Genomic DNA, 20,738 nt, shown 5'->3' on the forward strand with positions numbered 1-20,738 from the left:
CAAGTGCGCATGAAGCACTCTATGAAACTAATTGATCGTATCCAGGATCGTATCCAGTCACACAAGAAAGTTAATTAAAAACATTCAATCTGTAATAAATATTAATCTACAAAATTAAATACGCAGTAACATTTCAAACGCTCTGTAGAACCACGAAAATCGTCTTGTCTATCGGACCAATTGTAAATATAATGTACACTTACGATGTGCTAGTATTCACTAACACATTCTTTGTCTTCTTTGCGACACAGACAAGACGATTTTAGATACGATCGGATCTTGCAGACTGACATTATTACGTAATTTATTACATAGTATGGTAAAGACTCCTTGACACCGATTATTCTTGATGAAAAGTATTTGTAACAAAAATTAAAAGCTTATTTATTTTTTAAGAAATTTTGACAAACATTTTTAAAAATTTAACAATGTTTAAACATTTTTAGAAAGGGCTCTAAATTCCCTTCTTAAAGCAAAAATTCGTTTTGATGTTTTCTTTTTTTCGTTAGTACGTTCGATTAAAATTTCAAAAGAAAAACTAATTTCCGTGTAATTCTCGAAAATTCAAAGTTCGTTTTTGGAGTTAAGAAGGAACATTCGGATTTAAATAAAATGAAAGAAGTTTATTTTTTCAGAGAATTTATAATTTGTTTTTTACTAGGCGAAAATTTCAGCCTAAAAATAAATAAGAGCAAGAGACCGATAATAAAATATTATCGGAAAGAAGGTTAATGAAAAATTAAATTTTAAGAAAAGAGAATAAAATGTACAAGAAACGGGAGCATTTGGTTATTTAGGTAGGAAAATTACAAAGGATAGTCGAAGCAAGGAAAGTTTTTATTTGGGAAAGAGATCTGTTAGAATTAAAAATTAAAAAGTATTTCTTTGGTAATATTTGCGGGCGGTATAGTAAGTAGTCTCTTATGTTAGTAAGACATGGAAGTAGGAAAACATGAAGAAGGAAAATAATAGAGGCAATTTAAATACGGTGTTACAATAAAATGTTGAAAATAAGGTAGGTTTATAAAATTTGAAATTACAAAATCTTAAGACGAACAAAAGAGAAGAATTTGTACCAGAATTTTGCGGAGATGAAACGACTGGTGATGCATTTATTAAGAAATTCAAGTTTAGTTCATTTTTGATATAAGAACTTGTGAAAATAACAACCGTAATTGAAGACAGAAATTAATATATAAATATGAAACAGACAATTGACGATAAAGATAAAAAAAGGTAAATATGATGACGTTAAAGAGAAACAAAGGAATGGGGAATATTATTAATTAATCAACTGACTAAAGATTCAAAAAGTATCAATCCATACTATTAATCATATATTTTAATTGACTGTACTAATGAAAAATACACTGATCTCAATAGAGTATTGGTATAAATAAATTAAACAAATCATTAAAAAGATTTAATGGCGCAGCCTTTTAGTGATTCTTCTATTTTAAATGAACTATTGCAGTTGTTTTTAGATTAATGCTTATAAAAGCAAAATAAAAATTTCTACTTTATGTTCTTAAGTGCCATAACGATACTGTTTGACGGTTATTTGATACGAGTTGCAGATCACTCTCAAAAACTATATAGCCATTCTCAAGAAGAACAAACATACAGTGTCAGACTTACTTGGAAATGTGAGAAATGAAGTGGTTTCCCATCGACTTGTTCACTGAGCTATTATACTGTTACATATTAGTATTGAATGCTAACCCCACTAAAATGCAGTCGGTTTTCTATTCTACAAATGACATCTTCATTTTGTTCATCACTTAAAAATCTGGCTGTGAATGAACATCATTATTCTCAAAGAAAGCATATTGAAATGAGTCTTTGAACATCAGATGCTTTATATTTGTAACAGCCTCAATAAATGTGAGAATAGATAGTTTAATGCCACAAATTAATGTACCCTATTTTTGTTTTGAAACAAAATATTATATTCACTGTCTTTCAGATCAACATTGTAGTATTTTTACTTTCCTTGTTTTAACAACTATAGCTATAACGGGAAAGTATATAGATCAGTAAAAAAATTCTGAAAAATTGGTATTTTTTTATGTTTTGTGCCTTAATGATAAATTTTTAAAAAGAATTTAGATTTATATAAATTGTAAAAAAATTGCGAAAAGAAAATTTATTCCAATTCTCGAAAAAAATTTATTTTCGTCAGACTTTTTTAAATTTTCAAAGTTTTTAAAGTTTGTGCGTAGGTATATATGTTGGCCTGTATTTAATCTTAAGACTCTGGACCCCGTTGATTGATTTTCTTCAAACTTGTTACATAGGTACAATTTTCGGGGGAAAGAATATATTAAATTGTTACACAAATTGGAAAAAAGGATGGGGGGTGTTGTGATAAAAATAAAATTTCAGATCTTTACTGGGGCGCTTTAGCAAAAGGTTTTTCTTACTAAATTTGAAATTTTTTTCAAAATCACAAATTACTAAAATGTTTTATTTAATACTTCTATCTCCCCAAAAAGTAAATGTATACCTTTTTCTTTTTTTAGCAATATCTTGCTTCAGAAAAGGAGTTAAGATAATTTTTTTTCTTCTATACTTTCTAAATCAATAGGCTTTTAAAGCACTACAAAAATATTTTGCTCATCCAGTGCTCCAGTGGTCTGTAGTAACAAAAAATATTCTTTTTAATTAAAACAAAAATTGTTTTAATTTATTTTAAATTAAAATTCAACTCGCAACTTACCTATTACATTTAAAATGAAAAAAATCTTACTTTTTTGATAACCCTTACAGTTTACTATTTCTTGAAAAAAAAAATTCAGCCAAAAATTTTCATCCTCTTCCTGCAAACTTTATTTATTTAGAATCATGGTTGTAGTGTTATTAAAACTTTCTTTTTTACATTTGTTTTCACCGTTTAAGAATTATTTTCTTAAAAAAATTACCTGATTACTTCACCTGGAGCATGGGAGTTCCCAAAATTAAACAAAAAAAATTCAATTTTTAATGCTCAAAACGTATTTTTTGTTAAGTAATAATGTCACTAAAAAAAAACAATATTCATCCCCTAATGAGGGAGTTTCCAAATAAAAAATAAAAAAATCAATTTTTTGAAATTTCGATTTTAATTCATTTAAAATCAATTTTAGTGATTAATCTTTCAAAAAGGCCCCAAAATTTTCAAAAAGTCGAAAATATCTTATTCAAAATTGTAAAGCTAATAAACTAGTAATAAAATTTAAATTATTGCTTTACTTTGTTGAGCATTTTTGCATAAAAAATTTAAATAAATAATCAAACAAGTAATTTTACATTTAACAAGAGAGAAATATTAAAAAGTAAAAAAAAAAATTATATATATATATATATATATATATATATATATATTGTAAATGTATACAATTTAGAATACATACAATATTGTAATTATGTACAACATTGTATTAAACATATAGAATATTGTAAATATTGTAAAATGTATATATTTTATACGTATATAAATATATACCCTCCTATGACACAGAGAAAGGATTCCAATAGGAAATCATATATCTAAATCGGTTCAACCGTTGAGCTGCTACTGAGGGACAGTCGTGTAAATTTAGAAATAGTCAGTTTTTTTGTATATATTTATTTAACTGCATATCGCAAAACAAGCGATAAAATTAAAAATGTTAAAAAACCGTCGACGCAATTAAATTGGATAATTAAACAGGATAATTAAATATTAAAATATTAATTAGAAAGACTTAGAAAAATTCAAAAGTCGTTTTGAAGAAACATATCAACTGCAGTGTTCCCTTGCAGCTTATAACCGTAAAACTAATCAAGAACCTGCTCTGAGGTGACACTTATGTAAAGCAATGAGGTGATACCTATGTAATAATCAAAAAAACTGCATCAAAATCGGCCCAACCATTTTAGAGAAACACATCTACTACAGAATCCCCTGATGGCCTATAAACATGTCTAAGAACCTGCTCTTAAGTAATACTTATGAAATGCAAAAAACCGCATCGAAATCGGCCGAGTAGTTTTTGAGGAAAATGGTAACAGACAGACACGCGCACACACAACTTCTTACTCCTAAATGCATATACCGTCTCCGTTCCGTCGTAGGTAATTAAAATAAATATTTTTATAAAAAATGTGAAAAAAGTATTCATAATCGGTTACTGTTTTTTAATAAAAAGGAATTATTTTGTCATAACGATACGGAATTTTTTTACACTACTGCCCTAAAAGGAATAAAATGCGTATAGATTGTTTGTATGTATGTATGTTTGTTGCACCGTAGCAGCTCCAGCGGCTGAACCGATTTATATGTACGACACCGCGTTAGAATCCTTACGTTATCGGGAGGGTCGTAAGTTACATAGTTAAATTATATACATATGAAAAAAAAAATACTAAATACAAAACTGTCACCAACACGCTCTTAATGTTTTTATTTTGGGGATCATGTTTTTCAATTTTTCAAAAATGAATTGCGGGGTTTTTTATTCCATAATTTTTTTTTGTCATTACTTTTATTTCATTTTTGTTACAGAAGAATATATATTTATTTTTTTTAAATAGCTATGAATACATTAAAAATGGATCCTGTTCGAAACAAAATTCATGTGTACATAGTAGATGGATTGTACATCCCAACCCTCGTAGGGGAAGAGACTTCACTGTCCTACATCGTTGTCCTCGGAACTACCTAAACAAGTTCGCGGAAGCACGAACCCCACGCCAAGTTCTGCATTTCAAACTAGCTGTGAGCGACTGTAAATGAGTGACGATTTTGATGCGGTTTTTTTTTCATTATATAGATATCACCTCATTGCTTTACATAAGTATCACCTCAGATCAGGTTCTTAGATTAGTTTTACAATTATAAGCTGCAAGGGAATACTGCAGTAGATATGTTTCTTCAAAACGGCATTTGAATGTTTAAGTCTTTCTCATAGTATACGAGTTTATTTCGGTAACAATAATGCACACCACAAGAAATATTGATCGCAACATCGAAATGTAGACCTTAGTGACCTCAACTTGATTAATTCTAAGCTTTTAATTAAATTGTAACTACAGACTCCGGTCTGGTCTACCATAGAGAAGAGAACAGACCTCTTACTCCCGCTGGATTGATGGTACAGCCAGTAAGGTAATAAATTCTGCCCTCTCCTTAAGATCGTTAGCCTGGAAGAAAAGTGGATCTTTTTCTATAGGCATTCGCAGAAATGTACCTGTTAACATTATATAACTTCTCAAATTTGCAGTTGATATGAATGCAAAATCCCAGAATCCGAATGTGTAAATAATAACAATAATAATCCTCAACAAATTATAATTATTTTTATTTAACTTAAGCATTGTAAGTTTTTGAACAATTTTATTTATGGTGTTACGGAGTGAAACATTTTAGGAAAGCTTTGACGTCATAGATTTATAATTGATTAATTTAATTTATTATTTCTATATATTTTTCTCGTTTTAAACCTATCCTCTATATTTTTATTTTTAGTTTCATTTTATAAGAACAAGAACTATTTTTGTTAATGACGTAATTAAGTGAATAGAAGGACCTTAATTGGAGGTTTAAACAATTTCAATCTGGAAAATATTTATACCAGTTTATAATTTTCTATCTCTCTCTTTGAGATCCGTTTTGCCCGCTTCTCATATATATTTATGCAAATCTAAAAAACAAGCTATATAAAGAATATTTTTATGATATTTTTCATGTTCATGATAACACAAAATATATTTACAACATAATATATTATAGATGATATTCTTAAATGAATTACAAAAATTCCTTAATTAAAAAAAAAAGAAGATATACAAATTGTTGAACCCGGATTCCTGGATTTTTTAATTAAGTGCTGTAATCGTTTAGTGTTACGCCAAATTATAAATGTCTTCTTTTTTGTTATTAAATAAAACGTTTACATTATCGTATTTACTCGTGTTATGCGTGTACTCTGACTATGATTAAAAAAAAAATAGAGAAAATGAATTTCTAACTGATAAATTGAGAACAAAATTGTTGTTTTTAAGTGATCAAATTATAAAAAAAATAATATTGTTAAAACTTTCGTGTTATTTAATTATATCTGGGAGGTGTGATAACATACTGAGCCTGTTAATATCGTTCCCGGGGGAATTGTCACGAGAATTATTCAAGACATACCTTAGCTCACCAAAAGAAAAGGCTATGTTTAATTCATTTTGCGAATCTCCGATAACAAATGGTACATTTTCTATATGCAGCTTATATGTGATAAACTCACAGCAATATGACGACGTAAGAGAAACTGTCATGAACATGTTCCCAAACGCGTTCCATTGGCATCCATTGGCGTAGTTACGAGGACGCCGTTGTTTTCCAGTCCAATCGGCTGCGGAGAATGTCGTGATCCACTTATAGCCCGAACTTTTCCCCAAACAACAGATGATTGTGTTGTCCAAAAATTGAATCGAGATAATTCAGCCAAACTTTCTGTTTAGCACACCGAAACACTCAACGGCAAACAACAGTGCGGAAGCAGCAGAGCGATTCAATAGTAAGTCTTCAATCGAAATTACGTTCCAGAGTGATCATTGTCAGAATATGACTAAACAGAATTTTCAAAATACTAGAAACCCAAATTGTACAGTATTACGGGAAGTACAATTTGGAGTTAAACTCCAAACTAAACTTGGAGTTAAACTCCAAGTTGAATTAGGATATCAAAATGGACAAAACAATTCATGTGGACAAAAGCCCATGTTGCTTCATTTCTCCTGTCCACCATTTTGTGTTTTTTCAATAAAAAGTTTTACTTAACAGCGGATTGAGATCTTTTTATGAAATTTGGTGTACACCAAACAACATCTTCTCCAAAATAAATAAGTTTTGAAAATTTTACCTTGAAAAATTTCCAAATGTAATTTTGAAATTTAGTGGCATTTAAATACTTTAAACATAAATATCAGTTTTATCGAATTATATTTTAGTAGATATAATGTTAACGTTCTTATTCCTAACGTGCATGTTGCAATCTGTTTAACTAATGAACAACAAGCAAACCAACCCCCCCCCCCTGACCCGATGAGATAAGTAAGATATGTATGATAAGTAAATGAAGTTTTACTTTTAGTCTTCCATATTCAGGCCAACCATTCCGGAGATGTGTGGTGGTTAATTGAACCCCGACAAACAAAGATCAACGGTATCCACTGTCTAGTGTTCAAATTCATATAAAAATTCTAGTGCTGAAATATTGTTAAATAAAATCACAAAAATTATTCAGTTTGACAATTTTTTGCCTGTCCTCCATTCCCTTTCCTAATTAGATTAGGAAAGACAGACTCGAACAAACTCGAAGTATTCCAAATACGATGCCTACGCCAGATCATCAGAGTCTCATGCGATCACATCCGAAATGAAGATATCCGTCATCGCTGCGAACAACAGCCAACAATCGAAGAACAGATTCAAAAACGAAGACTGCGATGTTTTGACCATGTCTGTAGAATGAGTGCAAACCGACTACCATACAAACTCCTCTGGCATGAACCGCCTGTTGGAGAGTACAACGATCAGCTCCAAAAAAAAACGTGGATCAAGCAGATCGATGACAATATAAAAACCGCAGGCTAAAGCTCAATGAGGCCAGGACAACGACAATGGATCGCCATGCAAGGAAGCGTCTTGTTAGTGAAATCAACCATTGGTACCCACAGCAGCAGACGGGCTTAGGAGTCGTTCCAGTCCAAACGCCAGGTAGGAATAATATGAAGAAAAAAGAATTAAATTTAAAATGATTTCTGTTATTAGTAGTAATAGAATATTTCTTAATATATAATTTTTTATTGGAAAAATACAAAGTAATGATCAGCAGGAAAATGAACCTAATAGGACGTTAATCCCAATGGCACCCAACCGGAATACCCCCAGATGCCTCCATCCCCCATCCGGGATACCCGATGTAAAATATTAAACTTCTTAGTAAAGTTTATTTAGTTAATTTGGGAAAAATATTAGGAAATAGTTTTTGGTTAAATTAATAAAAATATATATTTTTTTAATTGTTAATTTTTAGTTAATTTAATTAGGTAGAAAAAGATTTATTGAAAAATTTTGAATTTTATCTTAATTCCTTCTCAATTATAAGAATTCAGTAACAGAAAATCTCATTATAGATCCATAATAAAATCCATTAAAAAATTTCATTATAAATGAAATTGGTGATTCTAAAACCTATTCATAACAAACAAAGAAAAGATGTTTGTTTATTATTATGCATTAGTTACAGTAGATAGTTACTTCTATTACGCCGTCAAAGCGGTTGAAAATTTTCACTTTCAGACGTACATCATTTATAATACATATTCTTTATTTTATAAAAAAATATATTTACGATGACTGTTAACCAGCGCTACAATCCATATAAATATTAAACGCGTATAAGAAATACGACCATGACAGTATTATTAAAATAGGAAGATATATATATATATATAAATAAACTGCTTATTTATATATATATAAAAAAACTGCTTTTTAATATATATATATATATATATATATATATTAAAAAGCAGTTTTTTTTTATTAGCTAACTAAAAACTTAGCCAAGCTAACTTAGGTTAGTTTTTATGTTATTCATAATATTTAAAGGCTGTTGCAGGCGACCCTGGCCATGACACACGTGGTCAAGCTTTTTATAATACAAACCGTCTAAAGGTCATCTACTACAGGAAAAAAACAAAACATCAGTAACTTGTATTCTTGCACTCCTCGTTTAAATTACATCCACAATTTAAGGCCAACATCACTACGACGTCAACCTCTGTTGCCACAAAAAGGAAAGAAGGAATCTTGTTATTTTTTAATCGTTTAATTTTACTCTTAAAGTGTTATTATAAAAATGAACTTTTAGAATACAGAATAAACGAGTGTAATTAATGTTCTTTTTTTTGTTTTACAGAAAAAAGTTCTCGTCTACTGAAAACATATTGTTATAATTTTATTTTTTAAATAATTATTTTTTTTTTTTTTAGTTATGTAGAATCACCTTAGTAAATTAAAATTTGGTAATCATCATCTCATGGACTTATTCCAGAATTTTTCTACCTCTTTATAATCTTAATAGTTTTTAAACTAAATTGAAAATCTGTTCGCTATTAATAACTCAAAATTATATTTTTAATCGTTTTTGGTTTAAATACAAAAACAACGACTGCTTCTCCCAGGACTTGTTTATCGATCATTTCTATACGTTTTGGTTATTAACTTCGCAGATATTAAGCTTAAAAATTATAAATGCTTAGTTTGTTTATCCGTAGGCGGGAAAATATGTGGTTCTACTTACTTAATATATGTTCTTCCATAAAGATTTAAATTTGCAATTAGCATATTATACCTGATAAAAGAGAGGAAAAAAATAATAAATAATATCTTTTTTTTTAAATGTACGTTTTTATTTATTTATACATTTTTTTTTAGTTAACAATTTACCAGATCAACTTGAAAGTTATAAACGGGAGTACGGTGTGAAAGTTTTGTACCGAATGGAAAATATCAACCCTGTGGGGCGGGGGGGCTAAAAAAGATTTTTAATCTACATACTGGTATTTCGCTCAGCCATTTATAATTACTCAAATATTAAAATTATTTATTTTTATATATTCTCTATATTTTTATATTAAAAATGTAATTTCCTTTATTATTGAGTAACGACCTTATTTTAAGAGATAAATGCAAAATAATTTATTTATGTTATTCGGTAAAATAATTATTCAAATCTATGTTTACTAGTTTTACATTAGATAAGAGAAACTGTTTCTACAATATTTTATTTGTCAGAGCAATGGAAAAGAGGGGGCAAGATCTACAAATGCTGATTCGTGTAGCATGATTTGCATATATTATGCAAATCAATGGATTTGTGTAATATCCGGAAATTTCATTTAAACCTATTAATATTTAAGCAGTGGCGGCTCGTGCTAAAATTAGTGGGGGTGCTGCTCCAGAAAATTTTTTCTGGGCCTTTTCAAGGCCGTGGTTAGAAGTTTCTGTATAACAAAAGAACCGAAAAAATGAATCAAATACAATAGATGTAAGTAGGATAATAATCTAATTCTATACTTTATCACATTCAAGAATATGGTACACGGTTTTTAAGCACGTCGTGTTTAAAATCTGTATTCGGTTTAACAGAATAAATAATAATATGTCAATACAGATATTATAGTATTATTAGATAATAACTTAATAAAATGTCCGCTTAAAAACACTATAGTCCAATGGTGCTTAATTTAAATTTCTATGTACACAGAAACAAATACATAATTAGTTTTTACTAATTACCTTCTCTTTCGCCCTTCCAGCGTGTTTTTCGACAGATTTGGCAATCAAAGAGTCCTTACTTTTCTCCATCTTCTGATCACTACTGAAAAACCAACTAAACCATATATTCCTTCCACCGATTAAACTAGAGAAGGGAATGAACAAGGAACATTCCCTACACACGCGGAGTAAAAAAAAAATTCCTTCCACCACACGCCAGGGTTGACACTGCTGGAGCGACAGTGCTCTCTCTCCCTCGTAGCCTCGCGTGCAGCTTCCTATATAATCGCAGCTAAACACAACGCCGCTGGAACTGTGAAGCGCACAGTTCCATACAAAGATTTTTTTATCTTTCATAAACTGGGGGACGGCTACTGACATTAAGCTTAAGGATTATATATTGTGCAAATATAAAAGAAGAATTAAAGAAAAAAGGACTCATTATATTAAATGTTATCGATAATATCAAGTGTAAATAGGGTAATTGCTGCAGATCCAGAGTCTATATGCGAGCCGCTACTGTATTTCAGTCATCGAGATACGTATGTATAAAAAAAAACCAAACCGATCAATTTTCATTCAGAGACTACAAATTGTAATATAACATATATATACCTTTATTTACTAAATCGGTAGATTTAATTTTACGATAATGTAAAGTACATAAAAATATTGGTCTGCATAACTTTTCTGTAACAATCAATGAAAAGTGAGTCTTTTCATGAGATATTTAAGATTGTATTGCATTCTTGGAATTCTCAAGTAAAGCCACTTCTAAGAGTGATTAAGTCGGTATTCCTTTGGTCATTAGTTTTATTTGGAGTTTCCCAGCAAGAAACTGTCGAGAATACTAACAGTTGGACTGCCATTATAGTGATCAGTCTGATCACTAGTCTGATCAGTTAGTCTGACTGGTATACTGGCAGCCCTAACAGTTCTTATTGGACCGGAATACTTTACAGGTTTTAACATCTTTATTATGGATCTAACAGGTGTTACAGAAATAGAAACATATGAAGAAAAGGATGGAAAGGAAAAAGAAACCATGCTTTGCTGTGCAGAAAAACTGGAGACATACAAAATCAACTTAAAGGAAAGCTCTAAGCCTCCTCAGCAGACATCTTTCCTGAAGGAAATTGTAGTATTTTCACCCAGTCTTAATCGATTTTTATTTGAATAGTTAAAAAAATTCTATTCTATAGTTAAAATATTCTATACTGGCAGAAACTTCACCAGGACTTAATGTATAGCAACCAGACAGGAGAGAAAGAACTTCAGAACTGATCCAAAATGACCTTCCCCTCTAAATCTCATCGATGACAACAGTCTTCACAGATTCTCTAATATTTTCATACGAGTGAAAAAAAAAAGATTAGAAAAATAAAAAGGTACGGATGGTGGAAAAGGACAATCAAGTTACCTCCTATTGGCAGCGACCAGTCATCTCACAAGTAGTAAGATCAGTTGAGGGAGCAGGAAATTTTGTTGAAAGCATTGAACAGGTTTTAACATTGACAGTTTAAACACTTGTACAAGAAACAAAAAAAAAATGCTTTTCCTCAATAAGTTAAAGAGTCTCCTGAATAAAAATGCAGGATTGTCAAATGAACAGCCGTGCTCTGGAATTAAATGTTATATGGAAGTGCACACCTGAACTAAAATTACATCCATTCATTATAGACATAGGATTCAACCTATGTCAATAGAAACAAAAACAAAAATTTCTATTATTTCCTGGCTGGACAGTTTTTTAAACTATCCAGACAAAATTTGTGGTCAGGTTTTTATAACGGTTCATTCTTTGTTACCACAAATGTTTTTTTTCTTTTTAAAATCACACTTTTACAGAAACACAGTGTTTTAAAAATCTATTTAATTTCTCAATTTTTTGAAAGTTTTGATTTAAATGAAAGTATGTTTAAATGTAACATACAAAATAATTTTATAAGTATGGAGTCATTGACGACCGAATACTGATCTTTGTCTGATGATTGCCAAAAATTAAATTTTGAACAAATAAGTTTGATTGTTTACAAAAATCAAGTAAAGCGTTTCTGAATTACGAATGTATCATTGTAAACATTGCATTGAGATTTGAAAGCTTATTAAATTGAGAATTATAATACTAAGAAAATTAACACTCCGTACATTTATCTAAAATGTCACATAGATATAGGCAATTACAAGCCACATCTTAAAAAGAAAGTGTATGTGTGTTGCCTAAAAATATATATAAAATTATATCTTTTTAATTTCGTATATTATTATTATTATTATGCTTTTACGGCCAACATGGGACCACTTAAGTCAATTTTAGTTGGATCTTTTCTGAGAAAAGCGTGTTATTTTACTCTTTCGAGCTGCCCAGTATTTCTTCATCCGTTCAGATTTCTTTTCTTCATCCGTAAACACCCTCTTCGTTGTATTTTGTCGTTTGTCTGTCTTTTGTTTAAATCTAATGCTTTTATCTTTTAGCTTTGTAATTTTTCCAGTTTTATTCTGTAGGTCGGTCAGGGAAATTCCCAATTCTTTCATATCTTCTCTAATTTCTTTGATCCATCCTACTTCTAGCTTTTGGAACCAGAGCTTTTCAATGATATTTCTTGACAGTCTTGTTTCCGGTGTCCTTATGAGATGACCAAAGAAAGAGATTCTTTTTTTCCGCATAGTATCAGTAACAGGCTCTATTTCTCGATACACCACCTCATTTGGCACAATCCACCATTGGCCTTCTTTTTGGTGTTTTTTATTGATACACGTTCTGACAATTCTACTCTCTATTTTCAGAATTTTTTCAATTCGGTTTTTCTGAGTGATTTTGAAAAGGGTCTCGCTTCCGTAGGTGACTTCTGGCTGTACTACAGTTTTATAATGTTTAAGTTTTGTTTTAGCAGAAAGGCATTTTTTGTTATATGTTGACCAAGTTAATTTTTGGGATTTAATCATTTTATTTGTCCTGTTTTGCCATGTCACTTTTTCATTTAAATTATAAGTTATTATTTCCCCTAGATATTTAAATTGTCTTACTATTTTAATTTTCTGATTGTTTACCGTAATGTGCTCTATTACCAGAGGATCTATGGCCATTAGTTCAGTTTTTTCGAAAGAGATATGAAGCCCTATCTTTTGTGCTAGGTTTTGAAGGCTCATGATTTGTGTTTTGGCTTCTTGAATATTATTTGCTAAAAGAGCGAGGTCATCTGCAAATCCTAGGCAATTTAGTGTGATGGAGTTTTTCTTAGTACCCATTTTTATATTTTTGGGATTTATTTCATACCATTTTCTCATGACAAATTCGAGGGCGCAGTTAAAAAGGAGTGGTGAGAGGCCGTCTCCTTGCCTCAATCCAGTTTTTATGTAGAAGGGTTGAGAGAGTTCATCTCTGAATTTCACTCTGGACTGGGTATTGGTTAAAGTTAATTTTATCATGTTTACGAGTTTAGGGTGAAGGCCCAGGTTTCTCAGAATATTCAGCATGGATGGTCGGTGTATACAATCATAGGCCCTTTTAAAGTCGACGAAGGTGATTATTAGTTGTTTTTTCCGTCTTTTATATAAGTCCATCATAAGTTTTAGGGATATTATTTGCTCCAGGCAACCTCTCCATGGCCTAAATCCCCCTTGGTATTCCCCAAGTTCCAGTTCAAGTTGGTCTTTGCATCGGTTGTATATGATTCTCGACAGGATTTTGTATGTGCAATCCAGGAGAGATATGCCTCTGTAGTTTTCCGGATTAGTTTTATCCCCTTTTTTATGTAATGGATGGATGAGGGCTGTGGTCCAGTGTTCTGGAAGTTTTTCTTTGTTCCATATTTTCACGAGGCATAGATGTAGGGAAGTTTTGACTGAATAAACTGATGAGTGTTTCCAGAGTTCTGCGAAAAGCTGGTCTTCTCCGCTTGCTTTGTAGTTTTTTTATTTCATTTAAGGCTGCGAGAACTTCTTGAATTGTTGGCGGGTTGATATTTACTGGTGAAGTTTTAACTGGAGTTTCAGTGTCAATCTCAAAAAGCTCTGGGGGGTCGTCACAGTTGAGGAGTCTTATTGAAGGTTTCTGCCAAAATTTCAGCATTTTTTTTATTGGTGTGGGCCATATTTCCTTTTTTTCCTCTCAGCATAAGGGTGGGTGGTTCGTATCTTTGAAGAGCCTGACCAAAAATTTTATAATAGTCTCGGAAATTAGTTTTCTTGGAACTTTCTTCTATTTGCTGAATCAAGTTTTTTTGGGCTTGTCGTTTGGTTCCTCTTATAATTTTCTGAGTTATTTTCCTTTGTTTGGTGAATTCATGGTTAGATTCTTCAGTTTTCTGGGTTTGGTGGTTGATCCAAGCCCGGTGTCGGTCTTTGACTGCTTTGTCACATTCTTCATTCCACCATTGGTGTTTTTTTCTTGGGTTTATAGGGGCTAGTTCTTCAGCTATTTCTTTCAGTTGGGATGTCAGTTCTTTTAAATTATTAGTTAATTTAATTTTTTTTGTTGTTTCTTCAAAGATGGCATTGTTTATTAATTTATGTGGATCATAAGCTCTTTTGTTTTTAGGTTGGGATTTTTTCTTTTTATGCGGGGTGAATTTTATTTTAACTTTAATTAAGTAATGGTCCGATCCAGTATCTGTTCCTCTCAAGACTTTTACATTATAAATCTCCTTGTGATAATTCCGGTCCATGCAAACATGATCCAGTTGCCATTCTCCTTTTTTCCAATCTGGGTGTTTCCAAGTCTTCAATTTGTTTGGTTTTCTCATAAAATAGGTGGATTTTGAGATCATATTATGGTTTCTGCAAAATTCGACAAGTCTTTGGCCGCTCTTGTTAGTTTTCTTTTGGGCAGGCCATTTTCCGATAATATCACGATATCTTCGTTCTTTACCAAGTTGGGCATTAAAGTCCCCTATTAAAATCTTCGTGTGGGTCTTATTTATGTTGTTTGCAGTTTGGTCAAGAAATTCCCAGAATTTGTCCATCTCTTCTCTATCGTTTTTAAGATTGTTTTTGTCATTGGTGAGAGCTTGGACATTTATTATGGTGTAGAATTTATTGGAATTTTAATTGAGATTTTAAGTATGGAGAAAGTTTAAATCGGTTCCGGAATCATTTCGTCCAATTTCGTATATATATATATATAATTTTTTATCATGTAAAATTTTTTTAAATATTACTATTATTATTATTAAATTATATATATATGTATATGTGTGTGTATACACATACACACATATATATATATAAAAGAGTATATAAATACATATCTATGCAGTTTCTACAGAGGAAGGGATTAAAGATCTCTCACATTTTGCAGAGGTATAAAAAATGAAAAAATCTACGTAGAAAAAACTGAATAGATTTCTGCAAAAGTACATAAAAAACAGTTTTATTTAATGGGTTTTAAAAATTATGTCAGACAGATGGCAGCCATCGTCAACCCACTGCTGAAAATAATTTTGTAAGTTCTTCCTCACTCTCTGGATTAACTCAGGAGGAATGGCATCTATTTCCTATCGGATCCATTCCTTCAAATTCTCAAGAGATTGAGGATAATGTTTGATAACCTTTCCCTTTAGGTATTCCAATGTAAAAGACACATGGGCTTAAATCTGGTTACCATCCTACGTCTCACCTTAAAAAGATCAAACGCCCAGGGAACATTTCCCTCAACACTCCGAGCAAATGTCATCCTGTGTGAGCTTTGGCCCCGTCCATTTGAAACCATACATGTTCTGTATCACACTGTCCAGTTTTTGGGCGCAGAACGGTCTCCAACATTTCAATATTTTAGTCAGCAGTCACAGTTGCTGTTGCACCACCTTCAAATGTGACCCCTGCAAATGATGGAGATCTTTATACCCCACCCAGTAGTTAAGGGAAGAATAAATATTTAAATCTTGCATTCTTACAAATTTTGTAAATTACTTTTTATATGTTCAGGCTTTATTATTATCTGTTAAAAAAAAAATATTTTTACTGCTTCACTAAAAACATAAATTTATTTTATTAAAATAAAAATATGCGTGCGCGCGCGCACACACACACACGCACACAATAAAATGGAAAAAAGTGACAGTTGATTACATTTCATAAAATTTTCATAAAAGGTAGATAAAACTGAACGGGTTTTAGTAATTTTATATTAAATACTTTTAAATCAATATGTATGACAAAGTATTGTTAAATTCCTATTTTATATGACATAAAACTGCTTATTATTTGTGCAAAGTGTTTCAAATTACGTTAATGCACCAGACTGATTGCACTAAAGTAAATACAAAATAAGAAAAAAATTAAATGTATTCAAAAGCAAGATGAATTAACCTAGTGATATTTAATGGCTTGTCATGCTTTGGATTTCAAAAATTTACAGAATTTTAATTTTGAATTATGCAGCAACCTGTAGCTATTAATTCAACCTAAAAGTTAGATAGAATGGACTTGGTGTAAACTATGAAACTTACTATGGAAGTTGATTTATTATTTTCAGCACTCAAAACAATGTTTTCTATTTCAAAGATGATATACTACATATCAAAGTGTAAGGCAAAAGGTACATCCAAAATTAAATAAAGGATCAAATCTGATGTTAAAGGCATACACTTTGTATTTATACTAAATAAAATCTTTAATTATTAAATTTTTTTGATTCGTTACGTAAATACACAAAATCTTTTCATACATTAATCTAAATTTTTGAAGATTAAATACTTTATTTACCAAAATATGCTAATTCAAAATTTAAATTACTTAGATTTACCCAAGAATCTCTTTTATTTATATATTTTAAATTGTAATATCAAATATAATTTGTTTAATTGAACTAAAAACAAAAAAAAAATTTATATATATTTTTCAAGTCACCATTTGGTAAAATAATTTGAAGCTATTCTCCATTGCTTTCTGTTCTAAGCTAACCATTCACTACAAAATATTTTCTTCATTCTATACACTCAAAAATTTATTTCATGCATTTCCTTTTGTTTTTCTCCACAGTTTTACTTTTTACACATAGCTAAATTACTAAATAAAGTAAACCAGGAGATCTTAATAGATGGGTACTAGCCTAATTTGTCTGTAAAAGATTTTGTTACAAATTTCTCTCCAATCCTATTCAACATAAGATCTCATTTCTAATTTCATTAATCAACCTAGTTTTCAACATGCTCTTTTTCTTTATCAAGGCTTTTATTTTTTCCTTTCTGTTTTTCCTTCTAACCATAACACACTACTCTCCATACAAGCATTTAATATTCTTTCCAGTTCTTAACTTTACATTCAAAATTCAGAATTTTTTTGAGTGAAAGCTGTTCTTTTCTTGTGCCAATCTACTTTTGTCATCTGCATGAATTTGCCTATACTTTGTAATCTTACTACCAAAATAATAAAATTCTTTAAGTGATTTTCAAAGTCGAGAGTTCTAAGGTTTGAATCCTCGTAAAGGCCGTTGCTTTTATATGGTTTGGTATTCTAAACTGTGGATACCAGAATTTTTGGTGGTTGGGTTTCAATTAATCACACACCTCAGGGGTGGTCGATCTGAGTCTGTTCCAGAATACACATTTACCAGTACATTTACACTGACAATGCACTACATCAGGCTTGGCAAGCCAGTAGCGTAATTGCATTTGTCTACACACACACACAACCATTACCCAGCAGTAGCTGGAAAACTGTTCGGAGAAAACAAAGAAGTTTTTATTAATTTTTCTTCAGGAGAGCTTCAATCAGCATTAGACCTGATCAGTGTGTGGCTAGCAAAGTACTTGTAGAAAATAAAAGTAAATCACAAAAAATTGAGTGATGTCATGTTTGCGTTAAGGAGTGACTATCCCCGGGTCAGCCTAGACAGCATTTTTATCCGGCATTTGACCAAAAATGATGTCTCAGGCTTTACTTTGATTGTCACTTGACATGGATGAGTAAGAGATTACAGCTAAACATCAGGTTTAAGGAGATTTATTGGTTACTAAGCAGGAGGAATTCACATTAGTTACTGTCCAACAAACTTTTTATATAAAAGGTCATTCTGAAATCCACTTTGACATATGGTGTGCAGCTGTGGCATATAACGATCAAGAGCAACATTTGGGTTACACAACGCTTCCAGAATAATTGGGCAAGAATCATTACAGAGGCATCGTGGTTTGCATGAAATGAAAAAGTTCATAACTACCTGGAATTGTTTGCAAGGAAATCAAGTGATTTGGTTCACATTACAAACAATGGCTAGGAAATTATGTGAACTGTGAAACACTGAATCTCTTAGACAGCAGTGAGGATGTCCGGCAATTCAAACACCTTCACATGCTGGACCTGGGGGAGTCTGAGTTACACTTGGGCTGGACAACATCCCTTAAATGACGAGCATCTATGCTGATGAAGAACCTAAATTTCTTTCATAAGAAAATTGGGTTATTTTTTTGTTGTTTACTGTAATATTATTTGATTTTTTGTTTGGGTTTTACAGACTTTTAACTTTTTATGAAGTGAATCTGTTAAAGTGCATTTATATTCTTGTCTTACAAATGTATGTTTAATTGAGGGATTCATTGGAAACCCCCTCATTATCACCCCCTCATCAAGCGCTTAATGTAATTCTATTTACTTATGGTTCCTTCTTGCAACTGATAACGAATTGTAATACAAAAAAATATATCATCAACCTGAACATAATTAAGTAAGTTTTACAAAATACAGATTTTTATTAGTTATTTTTTATTAAATACTTTTTGTTAATACTGTACCATACCTTTTTTTTGTAAAAGAAGAATTAGATAAGATCACTGATGTTTAACTTTATATTATATTTTTTGATTCATATGTTATTCCTGAAGTCTCAAAATATATAGTTTCAGAATCCACAGGTAGCTGTACTATTTGTGTCATAAATGAACCAGAGCTATATGAATTTAAGCTCAACATAGTGCTGGCATGAAGGAGCTGTAACACAATACAAATATTAATACTACTCACCTACAAAAATTAGCATATTTTTTATTAATGCAATAAGTAAAGTCCATAACAGTCTAGTTCTACTTCTATAAAAATAGTTCTAGTAAAAATTACTATTGTAATTTGAATTCAGCCACTTTTAGAGTGACTTAATGATTTCTTCCAGCTCTTCAGACCTTAAGAGTTGATTAATAGCTAGGTTTTACAGATGGTGAAAGTTTGACATCTCAAAAAAATACTTTTGCTCACTCCCCCAAACAGTTCTATAGTTCTCAGTGAATAAAAACAATAGTTCTGTACATTTATTGTCAAAAAATGAGATGCCATGTTCCAGAGTACATTCCACCATCCCATGAAAAAATTAGATTTCAAGGTTTTTCTTTGTTAATTGTATAATGGTTCTACTAAATTTTTAGGAGTTATATTCAAAAGAACTGATAAAAAAGGAAATAAAGAAAAGAGTTTATCATATATAGGGAAAGACATCACATGTAGTATAAAAACCAATTCCATGAAAAAGTTAGATTTTAAAGTTATTACATCGTAAACAATTTAATTAAAAAATAGAGTTCTATTCGATAAAAATCGAAATATACGACCATTTCTGGTATAAAACTTATTTCAAAATCGTTGGTTTGTATAAAATTCAAAAATCGGTTTTAGAAGCTAAATAAACTTCAACCCATCTATGGGTTTTTTTATTTATTTAAAAACAATTTTCATCTTACAAAATAGTATTTTTATATTAAGTTAGACTTGAATTTTTTATAAGCTATAAAATTCATCTCTTATCCAGAAAAAAATTAAGGCAAAATATAATTGGGTATTAGCCTTTAGGTTTGATTGTAAGTAGATAAATAAAAATAATAAATCAACATTTTCATTGCAGTCATTGGTAAAAGTTCATTCTGAACATTAATTGAAATACTAAAATTAGAATGTTACTAAACTAAAAATCCTGACAGAGGAAAAAATTTCTAATCGACATATTTGAAATTTATTGAATTATGTCAACATATCTAATGAAAGGGTAAACAAATGTTAAATAGAATTTATTAAAAAAAGAATATATTTATAAAAAAACATGTTTATTGCAGTTTAACAAATATTAGGTTATGCTTAAAAAGATCTTTGTCTTGTTTTTTTAATTATCATACAAGTATCACTTGCATTCTTCATCAATGTATCCTTGGTTATTCGGTAGGAGTAGGCTACTCACTCATAAGGGGGACCATCCTTACTTGTTTCTTTGCTGACAAAATGGAAAATCTAGCAGGGGGACACCTAAAGGACATTCTGCTCTTGGAGGAACCATAATACAAAACAAAAATCCTGCTAAAGGTCCCCTAGCGACAGTGATCTGCCAAACCCCCCACAATCTGTGTGATAAAAGGAAATTTTTACACAAATGACACCACCAACATGTTACCGATTGATGATTATGCATTGACCAGATTAATTATATGCTGGCATAAAATTTATTTTTATTCAAGAATTA

This window comes from Lycorma delicatula, chromosome 3, assembly GCF_047948215.1.
Source record: "Lycorma delicatula isolate Av1 chromosome 3, ASM4794821v1, whole genome shotgun sequence".
In the NCBI taxonomy this organism is placed as follows: Eukaryota; Metazoa; Arthropoda; class Insecta; order Hemiptera; family Fulgoridae; genus Lycorma; species Lycorma delicatula.